The sequence below is a fragment of the Capsicum annuum genome, chromosome 11, assembly GCF_002878395.1.
Source record: "Capsicum annuum cultivar UCD-10X-F1 chromosome 11, UCD10Xv1.1, whole genome shotgun sequence".
Lineage (NCBI taxonomy): Eukaryota > Viridiplantae > Streptophyta > Magnoliopsida > Solanales > Solanaceae > Capsicum > Capsicum annuum.
The window spans coordinates 135,082,784-135,100,722 of record NC_061121.1 but is presented as its reverse complement, the minus strand read 5'-3'; the positions used below and the strand labels follow the sequence as shown (position 1 = coordinate 135,100,722).

Genomic DNA, 17,939 nt, shown 5'->3' with positions numbered 1-17,939 from the left:
AACTTGTGGGCTATGAAGATGTTTCAGATAAAAACTGGGGCATATTTTCAAGTGTTAACCTTCCTCCAAGCTTAGAGACATCAAAATTTGGTGAGCCTGATGGACAGAAGGATTCTGTGAAATATTTGGGACGATATTACAATCATTCAAAGGAAGCTGAAGGAAAGAAGAAGAAAATGTACCTATTGTCATGCCAGGGCTAAAGCAGAGTTTGAGAGGTCAACTCACCAACACTGTCAGCTTCAATCCCGAGATTACATATCAAATTTACTTACTCATCTGCAACAAGGTTCCTCTTTTCAAAATCTAAGGAATTCCATTCCTCTTCCTCAATGTCCTTTGAACAATGTACAATTGTATACTCATCCGTCTTCTTATCCACAATGGCATACACCTGTCCCTTAACATCGTCCTCGGCCCCCACAAATTCACTAAAGAACTTCTAAATCCAAGTTTTATCCACGGCCAGAATTCGCAAAGAGGAGGAAGGAAAAGGATAATTTCACTCATATTGAGGAGTCCTATGCCAGTGCATGATTACCTGACTCACATTTAAGAAATTTTGACCCTAATGTACGGTGTGCATATCATTTTGATGTTCAGGATCATAGTACTGAAGATTGTCGTACTTTGAAAAGAGAAAAAGAAAAGATGATTTAAGCAAAAAATAATTGTAGTGCAAAACATTAGCACCTCAACCGTCCCACAGAGTTCTTCACCAGTATATGGTACTGCACAATATGTGGGAGGCAATGAGTTAAGCATGGGGATCTAGAACTTATTTATTAAAGAAATATGTCTAACAGTGGTGGAAGCTCTAGTCATGCTGATATGCAAACCAGTTGCTAGTATGTCAGGCTGAGCAATTGAGAAGTCACCCCTCTCCCTATTAGGAAGAGGTCTGGTAGTTGGTTTTATTTTCTTTTCTGTTTTTTGAATTATTTTAGGGTTGTAGTTCGGTATCTATCTTGTTTTGTTCCTTTGTTTTTTATGTTCAAACCCTCTATCTTTTATTTCAACTAAATGAAGTGTCCCTGTCCCATTTGTGTTTAAATAGGTGTTTGTTTTCTTTACGCAGCACATTTGATGTTGGCTCTAGTGATATGACATGCTTGCGGAATTTTCAGCTAGATCTTAAAATTCAATTTGAGCATTAATTTTGAATCAGAGGGCTAAAATTAGAAAAAAAAAAGGGGCATTCGAGAAATTAATGGAGTGTTGACACATTTGGTGACCATATTGAAGCCTTCTTTCAAAATTAAGGCAATTATTTTTAGAATTACACGAATAACTTGGCCATCAATTGAAAGACATGCCTCAATTAGGTCAAAATGTGTGATCCTACAACAAGAGAAACAAAAAGATAATCAATTTCACGAAGGCATGAGTCATTCAATGTGAGGGATGTACAACAAAGGTGGAGTTTGTAGAAGAAGTAGCGACGCACATGTTCAATTAAAATTAGTGATGTTAAAGTGTGACAAATGATCTTCATCTCCCACTTTTATATTGCATGCTATGTACTTGGCATTTTCAATGATTGATATGACGAAGGCATTTTATTCCGTTATCCAATCATTGTGTCATTCTTTGTTTACCCCATTTGAGACTTAGTTTTATTTTCTTTCATACACCTCTTTTGGAATCAAGATAGAGTCAGCAAAACTTAAAAGAAAAGTGTCGAGCAAAATAATAGAGTCAAGGAAGTTTTAAAAAAAAAAAAAGAAAAATTTGTCCAAAAGGAAAGAAAAAGAAGTGTCAAGAAAAATAGAGTCGAAAAAAGTATCAAAGATAAAAGAAGTCAATAAAAGAGAAAAAAAAATGGAGTCAAGCAAAAAAATGAGTTGTAGGAACTACGTGTGACCTGATTCTCCTCTCCCGGGAATGAGATACATAGGCTGCCCTGCTCGAGGCTCGGTCCAATCAAATAAACAATTTAGAGTCACCTAGCCAAAAGAAACTGGGGCATGGGTTAATCCTCATTATTTGAGTCGATTCCAAAAGTTGTAAGTCATACCCCACTTTAAATGTCGTTTGGGTCTCATGTCAACCTTTCTTTCTAACCTTATCCAAAAGCCAAGTTAAAACCAAAGAAAGACCTTCAGGTCAATCTTTAAGAATGTTAAGGCTAAACATGCAATGGATATGATGACACATTTTAAGAAGTACTTGTCTTCCTCAGTATAAGAAATCAGGAGAGAAATAAAAATGAGAAAGTCTTATTGGTGAAAACCCTCAAGGGCACCATAAGGCGATAGTATGTTGAGAGAGATAAAAATGAGAGTCTTATTAGTAAAAACCCTCACGGACACTGTAAGACATTTGTAAGTTGAGAGAAATAAAAATAAAAGAGTCTCACTGGTGAAAAACCCTCACGGACACTGTAAGGCAATGGTGAGTTGAGAAAAAAAATGAGATAGGCTTGTTGGCGAAAACCCTTCAAGGCGCCACTAGCCAAATGAGGTTATAAATCCAATTGACCCAAGGAAGTAACTCAGTTTCAGGGCCACTAACTCAAGAACAATTGGTAGAAAGTTCGGATGAAAGATCGGGCAGCTTAATCCAAATGCATGGCATAATCATTAGAGTTGACTGTCATTCTTAGATAAATTTTTCATTTCTTTGTTTCAAATGGGACATTCATTGTCTTTTTTTTCTTGAGTCAGTCGTGCAAATAAAAATCATTGTCATTTTTCTCTTGTCTTTGAGTCAAGTCCATGTCAAAACAATTGTGAAAAGATTTCAAAACTGGCTACCAACTTCTTCAATTACACAAAGCAAGACAAAGGGCCAGCACATGAAAAAAAGAAGATTGCAAGTCAGAACAAGGCATACAGAAGGTTGTTATCAACATACAAATTTAGGGTATTCACGGAAATACCAGGGTTTAAAGAGGATTGTCTGAGAAACATAGCAAAATAGAGATACTGTTGTTTGTTTTAGAGTCACTCTTAATATTCTGAGTTTGGATCAATGGTGCAACAAGGCAATGACAAATGCTAATGATTAGAAGCAAGATCTAAATGGGACAAGTGCAAGAGAAATCTCCTCAAATGCCAAAGTCGCAAGCCAACCACCCTGTTTTAAACTCACAAGTTTTCTTTGTATGAAACAAGAATAGTTGTTGCCTTCAAATCAAAGGCTTCAAAGCACAAATATCCAGCGGTGTAATTCCTCATTTCTGCAAATGCAAAAGCAGTGTTGCTGTACAGGTTTGGAATTCGCAATTATAGTAAGACTCATCATCTTGTACCCTAAGAGACACATTCCTTAATTTGGGACTTTAATGTCTCACGGCTAGGAGGTGCACTTCCTAATTTGAACTATTAATTCTAAAAAAATGCACTTTTAGCAAGAACCTTTCACTTTCATTCTTAAGAGAGGGAATTGTTGGTCTCATTCATTCAATTTTACCCTCAAAAGGTATATTTGTTGATCAGAATCTCGATTCATCTTTGCATTATTCTCTTTTGCAAGTAGTTGTGATTGGGTTTGACACTCGCAAAAGCTTTTGATGAAAATTGGGGCAAAAATTAAAATTAATTCATATTATGGAACTTCACTTTAGGATCCTCCTAAAAAGTGAGACTTTATTTTTCTGACATATGGAATCTTTCTTTATCATAATCATTATTTGGGATAATTTTTGTTCTAGCTTTGATTTTGATTTCAGGAGCTCGCCTAAAGAACAAGAGCTAGAAAATTGCAAGTCGGAAGGCCCGTCCGAAGAATAGGGGTGATAAAATTAAAGTTGGGAGCTCGCCCAAAGAAGAGAGCGAGGAAATTGCAAGTTGGGAGGCCCACCCAAAGAATAAGAGTAATGAAATTAAAAGTCAAGAGCTCGCCTGAAAAACAAGGGTGATCAAAATGTAAGTCGAAAGGCCCGCCTGAAGAATAGGGGTGATAAAATTAAAAGTTGGGAGCTCACCCAGAGAACAGAGCGAGGAAATTGCAAGTCGGGAGGCCCTCCCAAAGAATAGAGGTGATGAAATTGAAAGTCAGGAGCCCTCCTGAAAAACAAAGGCGATGAAATTGCAAGTCGGAAGGCCCGCCCAAAGAATAGAGTGATGAAATTGTAAGTCAGGAGCCCGCCTGAAGAACATGGTGAAGAGTTGAAAGTCAAGCAACAAGGTGAAAAAGTTAAAAGTCAAGCAACAAGGTGAAAAAGTTAAAAGTCAAACAACAAAGTGAAGAAGTTGAAAGTCAAGAAACAAGGTGAAAAAATTGAAAGTCAACAAATCGAAAAATAGCAAGTCAGGAGCCCACCTGGAGAACAGGGTGAAGAAATTTAAAGTCAAGCAACCAGGTGATGAAATTGCAAGTTTAGAGCCCGCCTGAAGAACAGGGTGATGAAACTCAAGTCAAGAGTCCAAAAGAAATTGTATAGATAGGATTTTTGTAATTTTATTTATGTTTTAACTTGTAATTTTTAGTTTGATGTAATGACAAAGCCGCGAACTGAAACCTCGACAGGGCTTCACTCGACCCTCTAACTCGATATAATCCCCCTCCTTCCATCCCTTTGAGATACTTGTAACTTGATTCCCTCATAACTTGGGTAAGTGGGATGTCTTAAGTCAAGACTTGGTTGTCCTTCTTCCTTCTGTTTTATTCTTTTTGAATAATGGTCGGGATAAAATTTTGTCTCGTTGTCTACTTCTTCGTCTGAAAACACTTCGTGTTTACATTCAAAGGGGATACTGTAGACACCTAATTTTGTCCCTCTCAAAGTTGAATTTTATTCATTTTTAGTTTATCTTACCACGTACCCTCACCCATTCTATACTTTCCCCACAAGAAAACAAATACAACAAATCCTAACAAATTAAATCTCCAATCCCAAAATATTCTTTTATCCTAACTAATTTTTACACCTCATTCATACCCTACCCCCACCTCACCACTACCCTACCCAACTCCCTAACCCATACCCTATCCCTATCCCTTTACACATTTTTTACACAATATAAGAAAAAGGGAATAAGGAACACATCACAACAAAAATGGAAAGGGGACCCACATTATATTCATCACACAGAATACTCACATAGACTTTCTTTTATTTTTGCTCAAGACAAAAAACCCATATATGCAATACACACAAACCTCACAATAGAATGGGGGACCCACCACTAACAGACTCAACATACACACTCACCTTCCATTAAAGACCGACTTCATCACCCATACACCATACCTCACGAAATACACTCTCCTCTATCTCCATTTTCTTATACACATATTCATGCACCACTGATTCACACACTCACCTCTGACCTCACATGCAGACCTCACCGAAGGAGAACACGCATACACAACTTCACACACAGCTTCAATGTCCCCGAGAGAACACACATCACGCACACACTAATTACACCGTCACTCAGAGCTTACGCATGCACAGATCCAAAAATAGAGACAAACCCAAACTCACATACCAATATTACCTACGTCATATCACCAGAAAATGAAGTTTGGGTGAGAAATTGGGAGAGAAGAGAGAGATATTTAAGCGAGAGGGGAGAGAAAAGAGATATGGGTTGACTGTTTCGGTGAACTCTTCGTCGAAAAATGCCATTGCTGCCCAAATTTTGGTCTGTCCACTATCTTTCATCCTCGTCTGAGCTCACCAGAGCTCCGACACCGAGAAAACAGTAACTTCGATCGAGTCAGCTTCAAAAACTCACTGGAAAATGTTAAGTTTAGGTGATTGTCATGTTTTCCGTTGTGGGACACTACTTTCTTTATTATCAGTTTGGGGTTTAGGTTCTATTCGCCTCAATCGATTCGTCACAATCAGTTTCAGATTTCAATTTTTCATTACCGAGGTTGGAGTTTTTTCGTCTTTGAGGTTTCTACTTGGGATATTCGGACGCGGTTTTCGTCTTTTCACTCGATTGATATTTGAGTTTGAAAGTTATAAATCGAGGTCTAATTCTACTCTTTCTCTATTTTTATTTTATTATTTGTGATATTCGATGCATTGAATGGAATATTGTGTGTTGGTTGATCTCTGTTGGTGATGAATAATTATTGTGTTGATTGATTATTAATTCTGTTGGGTACGAATTGTGTGTGATGTGAATGATGAATATTTAGTTTGTAGTGATTGTGAATTGTCGAAAATAGTAGTGTGATTTGTTATGTTTGAATCTTGATTTAAAATTAGATTGGGGTGGGATTGAGAATTGAAATCGATCATAAGTGAATAGTGTTTAGTTTGATTCATTGTTTGTTGGCTTAATTCAGAATAAACTTTGACATCATTAAAATTGATAATATCATGTTTTAGGGTGAATTAGTAGGCAAACACTAGGCAGGGTAAGCAAATTTAAGAATCAAGATTTGTTGAGTGTTTGAATATGTGCGCAGATGGTTCGTTCTACTTTATCGTACAAAAATTAAAATTGTACTCATTTGGTCGGGAAATGGCTCGAGGAATTTGAATTAAGATATTCGGGGAATACCCCGACGTATCATGTATGCAAAGGAGGTTCATGATGAAGGCTCGAGGCATTGGGTAAAGCATTGGAGCCTTGTCTAGGATTAGTTAGATTCTGATTTACATTTTTGTATTTTTCTATTTTTTGGGACTATATAATCCGGACTGGACATTATTTTGGTTTTGAACTTTGATTGATTTGTTCGTTGCTTGTTTTATGTGTTTTATGTGGTTTATACATTCGTAGTGTCAAATTTGCAGATATGCTCCACCAAGTGACCGTGGTCGAACCACGGAACCGAGGGGTGCCTAACACCTTCCCTCGATCAACAGAATTCCTTAGCCAAAATCTTTGTTCGCGGATCAATTTTAGAGTCATACCATTTTGAAAAAGGATTTCCAAAGGTGACTTGGAACATCCAATTTATGCCAAGTGATGACTCTGATTTAATTGTAAAAATGAATCCTTTTCAGAACAAATTTTCTTATTTTATCATTTTAATAATAAAAATCCTTTCGAACATAAAATCATATCTTTTTGGTAAAAAAAAAGGTGTGACAAGTATTGTAAGAAATGAGCACATGTTACCCCCACTACATAAAAGGGAAATAGCTTCACTTACTCTGTTTCAGCAATACCTAAACCTCCCAACCACCTAAAAGACTAGCATTTCATTTCGCGGTTCACCAGTTATTTATTTTAGCTATAAAGTCATTACATAAGCTAATGGTAAACCGGTGCAACGGTAATCCTAGAGGGTAACAAAAAAAATTGGTTTAAGCAAGGCAGTCTGCTCACAATTAGTTTACCTAGTAAAGTTAACATTACCTTTATAAAAAAAAAAATAGTTTCCCAATTAAAGGAACTACAAATAACTAAATAAATAAATAAAACCATAATAATGATAATGACAACTTAAAGGAACTACAACAACATACCCAGTGTATTCCTAAAAAGTGGAGTCTGGGTAGACAAGCAAATCATGCGTAGTACCAGTAGTTTTACCATTGCTATTTAATCAAACAACCAGAAATGTTCTTATTGGCACTACAAATGTTAACAAAGAAAAAATATTATATTGTCAAGAAAAATAGCAAAAAGTAGCAACTAAAATACAATTCAAGACCTTATTACTACACATTACTACAATTAATAACAGCTCAATCCTCGTCGCCTGTTTCATAGTCATTCATCAATTCTTTCTCATCATTTGTTTCATTTTCATCAATTAACTCTTCCTTGCTTGTTTCATTTTCATCAAGTGATTCTTTCTCGCTTTCATTTTCATCGGTTGTATCTTCCTCGTCGTTTTTCCCGGATGTTCCTTCTCCATACTCATTAGCATTAAATCTAAGTTCAGAAGGATCAAATTCTTCATATAAGCCTTCACTATGCTGCAACTCACCTGCTAATTCATCATCCACTCTTTCTTCAACACTTGCAATGTCATTCTGATACACTACATTCAATGCATCCTCTACTTCAACTCTACCCATGGGCTTTGGTTTTATAACTACCCGCTATGCAGATTTATTCTTACACAAAGGATAAGGAGCATAATACACTTGTTTCATATTTTGTGCAATGACAAATAGATCATAGAGTCCATACTCCCGTGATCGCTTAATTTCAACTATTTGTGCTGAGGGTGCACCTTTGTACCTAACCTAGGCGTAGGATCGTACCACTTACACCGAAAGAGTACCAACTTTTTCTTTGGCCAACCAACGGGATAATCAAGTTCTAAAATCTCTTAAAGCATACCATGATAATCAACACCACCATCACCTTTCACCCACACCCCACTATTATTGATTAGAGAAATCTTCTGTATGAAATCTGTACCCATTGAAAGAGTACCTAGAAAACTTCCTAACTTTAGCATAAGGTCCCCAAGGTATATCACGTAAAAATTGGCATTTGGGTCAAAATTATTGGATTATAAACCTATAAAAAGTTCAAGAAAGGTTAGAATTTAAATATACATAAAACTGAACAGAAGTGTAAATCGTGTTAAATATTAAAGTTAAACTTATATATTCTGAAAACATAGGATAAACCTCGGGACAATTTAATAATACATGTGTTGTAGCTGACTTAAGCTCCACCTCATTCAAATATCGAAGTGGGCCAACTTTTAGACTTCCTTTACCTGGTTGATTGAATATTAAAAATGGTGGTACTGAAGGATCTGTATTGTATCCATCATCATGCCTAATAGGTCGGTTTCTTAGACATGTTACATCAAGTTCAAAATAATATGAACAAAAATAAAAGGTCTCTTTAGCCGAATAAGCCTCACTTATTGATCCCTCAATTCGAGATCTATTTTTTATAGTCCGCTTATATTTGCCAATGGTCCTGCATAGTATGATCTTTTAGATGAAATAATGTTCAATTAAAACACATAAAGGTAAATGTTAAAAGTCAATACCTCTCAAAGGGATACATCCATCTACACTGAACCAGCCCTCCAAGTCGTGTCTCTCGGACAAGGTGAATTGGAAGATGCTCCATAACATTAAAAAAACCAAGAGGTAAAATTTTTGCCTACTTGTTTAAGGTTAAGAGAATGTTGATATACATCAAAGATAGGTTCTCCTCCCTTAATGTGTTAGAACATAAATCTTTAAAAAATAAGCTTATCTTTGTTATGGGCTTCCAGATTCTATCAGGCAATGCACAGAATGCAATAGGCATCCATGACTCCATGAAAATATGACAGTCATGGCTCTTCATAGAGGTCAACTTTCCTTCATGTCAACACACCTAGACAAATTTGACACAAATCCATCTGGCATTCTCAAATTGTTAACCCAATCACAAATCACTTTTCTATCCTTCAAAGTGAATGTGTAACTGGCCTTGGGCTTCTAAATCTTATTGTTTAAGTATGTCAAGTACAACTCACTGCGCCAACAATACTTCTTTAATTCCATCCTGGCCTTTAAGTTATCTTTTGTTTTGTTATTTACATCCATCACAGTATTAAACAAGTTGTCAAATAAGTTTTTCTCAATATGCATGGCATCCAGATTATGAGGCAGAAGATTATCCTTCCAATAATCTAACTCCCAAAATATGCTTCGTTTAGTCCAGTTATGTGTAACACCATAACCATGTATCCTGGATGGTGGAGACTCTGTTACCTTAGAAAGATTCCTCGCTCTATCTCAAATTTCTTCTCACGGTAAAATTAGCGGTGGCTCCACAAAATCAGTCTTATTCTTCATAAAATCACTAGTATTTCTACTAAACTAATATTGCACTGGCAAGAATCAATGGTGATAGTCAAACCATGAGTTTTTACCCTCCATGTTTCAAAGTGAATGTTTTTGTGTCTTCCCCACAACAAAGGCAAGCTAACTTGCCCACAGTCGACCACCCAGACATCATTCCATAAGCAAAAAAGTCATTTATAGTCCACATCAAAGTAGCACGCAATCTAAAGTTTTGTTTCATTGATACATCATATGCTTCCACACCTTCATGCCACAATAAGTTCAACTCATCAATCAATGGATGCAGATATACATCAATCAAAACTTTTGAATTGCGAAGACCTGGAATAATACAAGTTAGAAATATATACTAACTCGTCATACACAATTCAAGCGGGAGATTATAAGGAGTCACAAACACTGGCCAACATGAATATGGTATAGTTGAGACAAAAAATGGAGTGAATCCATTAGTGGATAATCCCAACCTAATGTTTCTTGGTTCACTAGAAAAATTCGGATACACACTATCAAAATTCTTCCATGCTTCTTCATTTGACGGATGACATAAAACACCAAGTGGTCTTTTATTTTCATAGTGCCATCTCATATGAGGGGCAAAGCTCATTGATGCATACAACCTCTTTAACTGTGGTATAAGGGGTAAGTAATGCATCGACTTCATAGGAACCTTCTTCCCTTTGGCATGTGTGACTTTCTTATAACGAGGATGATTACAAAATTTGTAATGTTCTAAATTTGTAATGTTCTAAATTTGCATCTTCCTTATAGAATAACATGTAACTTTTCTCGCAACAGTAAATCCTCTCTGATGAAAGTCCTAACTTAGAAACCAACTTCTTTGTTGTCTAGAAATCTTTGGGCAAGTCAAGTTTATTTGGGTTAAGTTCATTCATAAGTCCAATGATAAAATTCATGCCCTCTTGAGAAATAGAATAATCTGACTTAATACTCAGTAACCGAACGACAACAGATAACTTAGAATGCACTAATCCTTCATACAATGGATGACTAGCTTCCTTTAACTATTCATAAAGGTGCTTAGCCTCATCACTTCGTTCATTTTGAGCCCCTGAGTGTGTCCCAAAAGCATCCCTGACCATCTCACTATATCGTAAACTTTCAACATTATTCTCTCTTATTGGACTTTCAACATAATTCTAAAAAGCAAAATTATTAGCAGCACTACACTCTTCATGAGTTGTCCATACAGTATAATTTAACATAAAACCCTTCTTATAAAGATGTAATGCAACAACATATGGACTCAATAACTTGCAACACTTGCAATTCCAACAAGGACACCTAATTGTCCCTTCAGTAAGAAAATTATTAAGAGTCTGCTTTTGCAATAAATCCAGCTACCCCAGCTTTATTTTCCTCCCTCAACCCCACACGGTTAGGATAAAGTCTTATACATCCATGTACGATCTTCATTTTTCATCTACACAAGAACGACAACAATAATAATAGAGAAGAAAAACAAAACAATAACAGGTTTTTTTAGAGATGCTACTACGCAGTGGACACAAGCAGAAAACTAAGAGATTCAATATAACATAGTAAAACAGCCAACAGCTATAGAATATTTTAATTAAAAGAAGAATTTTTTTTGTTAGTGAAAGAAATCCAATCCATGTGATAGCTTCACAAACAAGATAAAAAGGACAAAAAGGGAGACAAGCAGATGGGGTAAAGAATTTAAAAGAAGAAATAAAAAGAAAACGCATGTTGATAAAAGAACAACCCCACCTGCATTTGATTGAATCAATACTCAAATGATGGTAAAAAATAATTACTCCCAATGGACACCCACTTTGGTTATCAATAAATGATGCACATACATATACTACCAAGAAGAAGCATCCCACAAAATCATAAAGGCCGAATAAGTCTCAAAATGGGAAATTATTGATTTCCCCCATTTGAGCCAACCTCAGCCCAACTGGACCACAAATAATATCAAATAAAGAATAGAGTACCTATCTCAACAATAACACCAATATCAAGACTACTACCAGATGATGAACCATCCAAACAAGAATAGGTACATGTACCTATTTAACTTGACCATACTTTGAACTAATAAATTCTACTTTATTAAGCCATACAACTACTCCATATTAGTCCAAATGGCTTACACATCATCTAGCTCTAGCTTGGTATATGTTTTCTGTATATAACTGAACACTTTAAATAGTCTTGGTGACATGCTGATATATGATTAAGAAATACCTTTTTTTAATATATCTATTAGACAAAACATACCACTCGACCTGTAATATCTATGAAAAGAGTATTCAGATACAAGTTCCAATCAATATTATGTACATCTTGCACCAACCATCTCGAAGGCCTAATTTTGTAATCAAAATGAGCCCCTTAACCACGAATGATAGGATCAACAATATACCAAGCGAGACAGTCATCCATCCAACAATCGTTAAACCTCTATAGTTCATATAAGTAAAAACCAAAGTAAGTGCTAAAACAGCAACAATTACAACAGAACCATGGACTGCCAAATATTTCTTCCTACTACGAATGGCACAACAATGAAGACCACGTCCATAAACTAAAAATAGACCACGTCCATAAACTCTTGTAGAAAATGGAACAAAATTTTACCTCGAATCAGTGAAGATGTGAGTGAAGATGGGAATTTCTTGATTGACCTTCAATACCATCATTCAGTGAAATTATACCTCGAAGGTCAAGTTCAGTGAAATTGACCTTCAATACCATCATTCACCGTCGTCGTTACCACTCCACCGACACCAATTTTTAAGAGAGAACATTATGGTCGCCCTATCTTAGAGAAAGAGGGGGCTTAGAGAGTGAGAAAGAGAGTGGGAAAGTTGCTTAGAGAGAGAGACAACTTATATCTTATATAAATGTATTTAATAATTAAATATAAATTTTCGACTACTTTAGTCGGGTAGTAATTTAATATATTTAATTATTTAAATTTTTCGACTACAACGGTCGGTTATATATATATGTATTATATTTAATTATTTATTTTTATCGACTACATCGATTGGTTAAATAATAATATATTTATTTAATTATTTATATTTCTGACTACAGTAGTTGAAAATAGATATTTAATAATTTATTTAAATAATTATTTATTTTTTGTATAAGGTTTTGATTATATATTTAGTAATATATTGATTTAATTATTTATATTTTTAACTACAGTAGTTAAAAATACATATTTAATAATTTATTTAAATAATTATTTAATTTTCGTATAGGGGTCTGATTATATATTTAGTAATATATTTATTTAATTATTTCTATTTCTGACTACAATTGTCAGAAATACATATTAATAATTTATTTAAATAATTATTTAATTTTTGTATAAGGGTTTGATTATATATTTAATAATATATTTATTTAATTATTTATATTTCCAACTATAGTGGTCGAAAAAATATTTAATAATTTATTTAAATAATTATTTAATTTTTATATAAGGGTCTAATTAGATATTTAATAATTTATTTATTTAATTATTTATATTTTTGACTACAGTGATCGAAAATAAATATTTAATAATAAATTTAAATAATTATTTAATTTTCCTACAAGGGTCTGATTATATATTTAGTAATTTATTTATTTAATTATTTTTATTTCTGACAACAGTAGTCGAAATATACATTTCTCGCAATTTACTGCCAACCATTCTGACTGTTGTAGTCACTAATAGTATCAGAATAATATTTTGTAAAAAATAAAAATAAAAAAGTTAAGTTTTCGACCAAAGTAGTCGGAAATTTGCGACTACTTTTTTCAATCGAAAATTTCAGTCAGAAAATAGTGAATTTCTGGTAGTGGTCTTATTGAGTACGTCTAGCAAGCCGTGAATTTTTAAGCCCGTTAAAATTAAAGAAAAGGGTGACCTTTTTCACGGTTAGAACTGCTAGATACATGGGCTCAACTCAAGTATGTATTAAATTTTGACAGGCCCTTTGTTTGGGTAAAAACTCCCATACAGCCAATAAGCTATATGAAATTCTTATATATTTTAGTTAGTTTTTTTGATATCAACTTATAGGTCTGGATGGCCGCGCGGATTACCGTCAGCCCTCAGATCCTGTAATCTAAAGGTCTGGATGGCCGCCCGAATTATTGCCAGTCCTCAGATCCTGTAATCTGCTATACCATATTACAATAGGAGAAATATAATGCATAGGTAATAATCTAGGCATAAAGGAAAATAAATGTCAGTTATAAACAGCAAACTTCTCATCAAATTAAATAAAAATCCTACCATCCAGATTTTGAGTAATATGCGACAATTCACTATTTGTCAAGTCATTAGTAACCTGGCTCGGGGATATAACTGAATTTAAGGTCCAAGCAGATGAGAATTCTATTTCATCCTATTTAATAGGTCTCCTAGGGATGACCTTAGACCTTGCAAAATTAGTTTCGACTAATATAGTCTGATCAGATGTATCACATAACTTAGATTAAAGAGATATCTTATTCTTTTATTACAGATCCCGTAACTAGAGACATTAATGCTTTAATTAATATGAAACAAAAGTATATCGATTTCTTACAGCTTGAATTACTTAGCATGAATATTTATGATACAATAAAATCTGCTAAGGTATAGGAAAAAATTAAATTAATTTTTAAACAAATGGTTGTTCATATTTGTGCTGATCACCCCGGTACTTCTTGGAATCACAAAAGCCATATTATTACTCTTCCTTATGAAGATAATTTCTGTGAGGATGATATCTCAACAAAATCACGACCTTGCCAAATGAATACCGAATTAGTTGAATTCCACAAAAAAAATTGATAATTTGTTACAAAAGGGTTTGATAAAGCCTTCGAAATCTCCTTGGTCAAGTACTGCTTTATATGTTAATAACGCAGTAGAAAAAGAACAAGGTGTTCCCAGGTTGGTTATAAATTACAAACCTTTGAATAAATATTTAAAATGGACTAGGTATCCTATTCTAAATAAGAAAGATTTATTGTCTCGATTATATGATGCCGATATATTTTAAAAATTTGATTTAAAATCTGGATATTGGCAGATTCAAATATTCAAAAAGCATACTTATAGAACTATTTTTAATGTTCCTTTTTGGCAATATGAATGGAATTTTATGACGTTCGGTTTGAAAAATGCCCATTCTGAATTACAAAAAATAATGAATGATATATTTAATCCTTATATGTATTTTATCACCGTTTATATAGATGACATTTTAGTGTTCTCTAAAGCATTTGAATTACACATCAAGCATCTTGATATTTTTAAGAAAATTGTGATACAAAATGGTTTGGTGATATCTAAACCAAAAATGAGTTTGTTTCAAACTGATGTTCAATTTTTAGGACATAATATTGGTCAAGGAAAGACTACTCATATACAATGATCTATTGATTTTGCATCTAAATTTCCTGATGTTATTACTGACAGGACTCAGCTGCAGAGATTCTTGGAAAGTTTAAATTATATATCCCTTTTTTATAAGAATCTATCTCTCAATTTAGCCCTATTATATGATAGGCTAAAAAGGGATTATAAAGGTCCATGGATCACTGATCATACAAATCTTGTTAAACGTATTAAACAAAGTGTTAATTCTTTTCCTTGTTTAACTTTAGCTAATTCGACTTGGAAAAAAGTTATTGAGACAAATGCGTCTAACATTGGTTAAGGCGGAATACTGAAACAAGTTAATCCCCATAATAAATCTGAATATCTGATAAGATTTCATTCAGGAAAATGGACTGATAGTCAGAAAAAATATGCTACATTAGCTCATGAAATGCTAACCATTGTTAAATGTGTTGTTAAATTCCAGGATGATCTTTAAAACCAGAAGTTTTTTTTTTTGTTTTTCTTTTCTTTCTAAGCATTCTCTCTCTATCTCTCGTGTACATTTCCTTTCAAGTTTGAATAAAAGCTTGTCATTAAATACTATTTCGACCTTGCTTCCAAGCCATTCAAGCTATTTATTAATTCTTTTAATTTAAGTTTTATATTACTTTCTCTCCCTCTCTAGCCATGACTATGTTCAGCCAATCAATTTCATATATATGCTGAAGATCTAACTTCTCTTTTATAATAGCCATGAAAGATTCAGACTTTATCAAAATATAGAGGAATTTCTCTATAGTTTTTTTACTTGTTTTCAAAATGGTGGTACAGTCGAAGTTGGTACTGCTTTTGTTGGCTTTGTCTTAGTGACTACGTCAAGCAAGCCGTGAATCTTTAATCCCGTTAAAATTGAAGAAAAAGTCAACCTTTTTTACGGTTAGAATTGCTAGATACATGGGCTTAACTCAAGTATGTATTAAATTCTGACAGGCCCTTTGTTCTGGTAAAAACTCCCATACAGTTAATAAGCTATATGAAATTCTTATAAATTTTGGTTGGTTTTTCCGATATTGACTTATAGGTCTGGATGGCCGCACGAATTACCACAAGCCCTCAGATTTTGTAATCAATAGACCTATTGATTTGTCTAATGCCTTCACTGATAAAATAGAATCTATTCCTACTCCTGATTTGAAAAATCAGATCAAATCATAGCTTAATAAGCTCAAAGGAATGATTAGAAGACAACCGGGTAAAAATCCCAGGTATGCTGATTTGCCCCGCATTCAAACTTATTACTATCCGCGAGCCACTCCTCATGATGTTTTGATAGAGGAAAGGGATTAGAATCAAACTAATACGTCTTATAGTAGAGATTATATTTATGAATGGAACCTAGATGGCTTAGCTAAGAGGCAATTAACAATCCTCGTACACCATATTATGATATATGCCACGGTGTGTAGATCAACTAGTGATAAGAACACAGATAAAGTTATTTGTAAAATGATAGCTGCTAGTTTTAGTAGCCAACTTTGTGGCTGATGGGATAATTTTTTGACCCTTGATAAGCGAAACTCAATTTTTAATGTTGTAGCCACTGCTCTAGAGGTTGATAACCTAAGTAGAGCCCTAGTTTGAAATAGGAAAGATGTTGTTTATACACTTGTTCTTACAATTTTAGAATATTTTAATGGTAGATTTACCAATCAGTATGAAAATATTCAAACTCTCTTAAATGGGCTTAGATGTAGGACCCTAGGAGAATTTAGGTTGTATAAAGACACCTTTCTAAGTCGGGTTATGAAATTACCCGAAAATCATTATGAGCACTGGAAGACTAAGTTTATAGATGGGCTTCCTCCGCTCTTTACTGAAAGAGTGCGAAAAACTCTTAGAGGTTCTTCTAGTGAAATTACTTGGAGAAATTACACCTATGGTCACTTGATAGCAGCATGTACACAAGAAGGATTGAACTTGTGCAATGCGTTAAAGTTATCTAGATAGCTTAAGATTGATAATCTTAAAGAGAAATCTCAGATAAGAGACTTTTGTACTCAATTTTGAATATCTGAACCATCTTTGACTTCTAAGAAGAAAAATCATAAGTATTCTTGAAATGATCAACCTTGTAGGAGGAAGAAATCTAGATATAGATCCAAAGAAGATCTTAAGGCTAGGAAAACCCATCATAAGTCTACTAGACTTATGAAAAATAGGTCTAAACGTGATCTTGCCAAAATTAAGTGTTATAGATGTGGTAATTTTGGACATATAGCTCAAAACTGTAAGCTTCAAAAGTTTAAATCCTTAGGTCTTGCTGATGAATTGCATGATCAGGTTTATGGGTTGTTATACACCTCAGGATCCGAATCCGATTATAATTGTGAATATGAATCAGAAAATGAAGTTGATTTACTTGATTTATTTGATAGTGATAATACTAATGCTTGTTCTGATTGTAAAGGAGATACCTGTACTTGTGATGATGCATTTTATAATTTGAAATCCAATTTGAAGATTTAAATATACAAACTATTACTTCTGATAATGTTTTAGAACTTTTGAAAGAAGTTTCGGATGAGAAACAACGTGAAATAATTATTAATTATCTTCTAGTTCAAAACCTAGTACTTCAAAAATTGTTGATAGCAATCCTTTTAAAACAGAAAACAAATTCTAATTATTTCATGCCATACTCTTTATCAGAGGTTAATAGGCATCTTGCTATAAGCTCTACCCCTGGTAAAGATACTTCTTTTAATAATTTAAAAATTGAAGTTGAAAACATGAAAAAGGAGATAAAATCTCTTAAAAAAATTAGATGATTTCTGATCACGGAATTTTAAAAATTGAGAAAGATATTTCTCCCACTGAAATTTCCAAAGGAAA

The 17,939-nt window shown here is 34.0% G+C and overlaps 1 long non-coding RNA gene across 1 annotated transcript; it reads left to right on the top strand.

Moving 5' to 3' along the window:
• The first annotated feature begins 5,053 nt into the window (after positions 1-5,053).
• LOC124888503 lies at positions 5,054-6,630 on the top strand. The gene is made up of 2 exons (XR_007046834.1): positions 5,054-5,929; positions 6,373-6,630. It is a non-coding gene; the product is annotated as an uncharacterized LOC124888503 (long non-coding RNA).
• Positions 6,631-17,939: the final 11,309 nt, after the last annotated feature.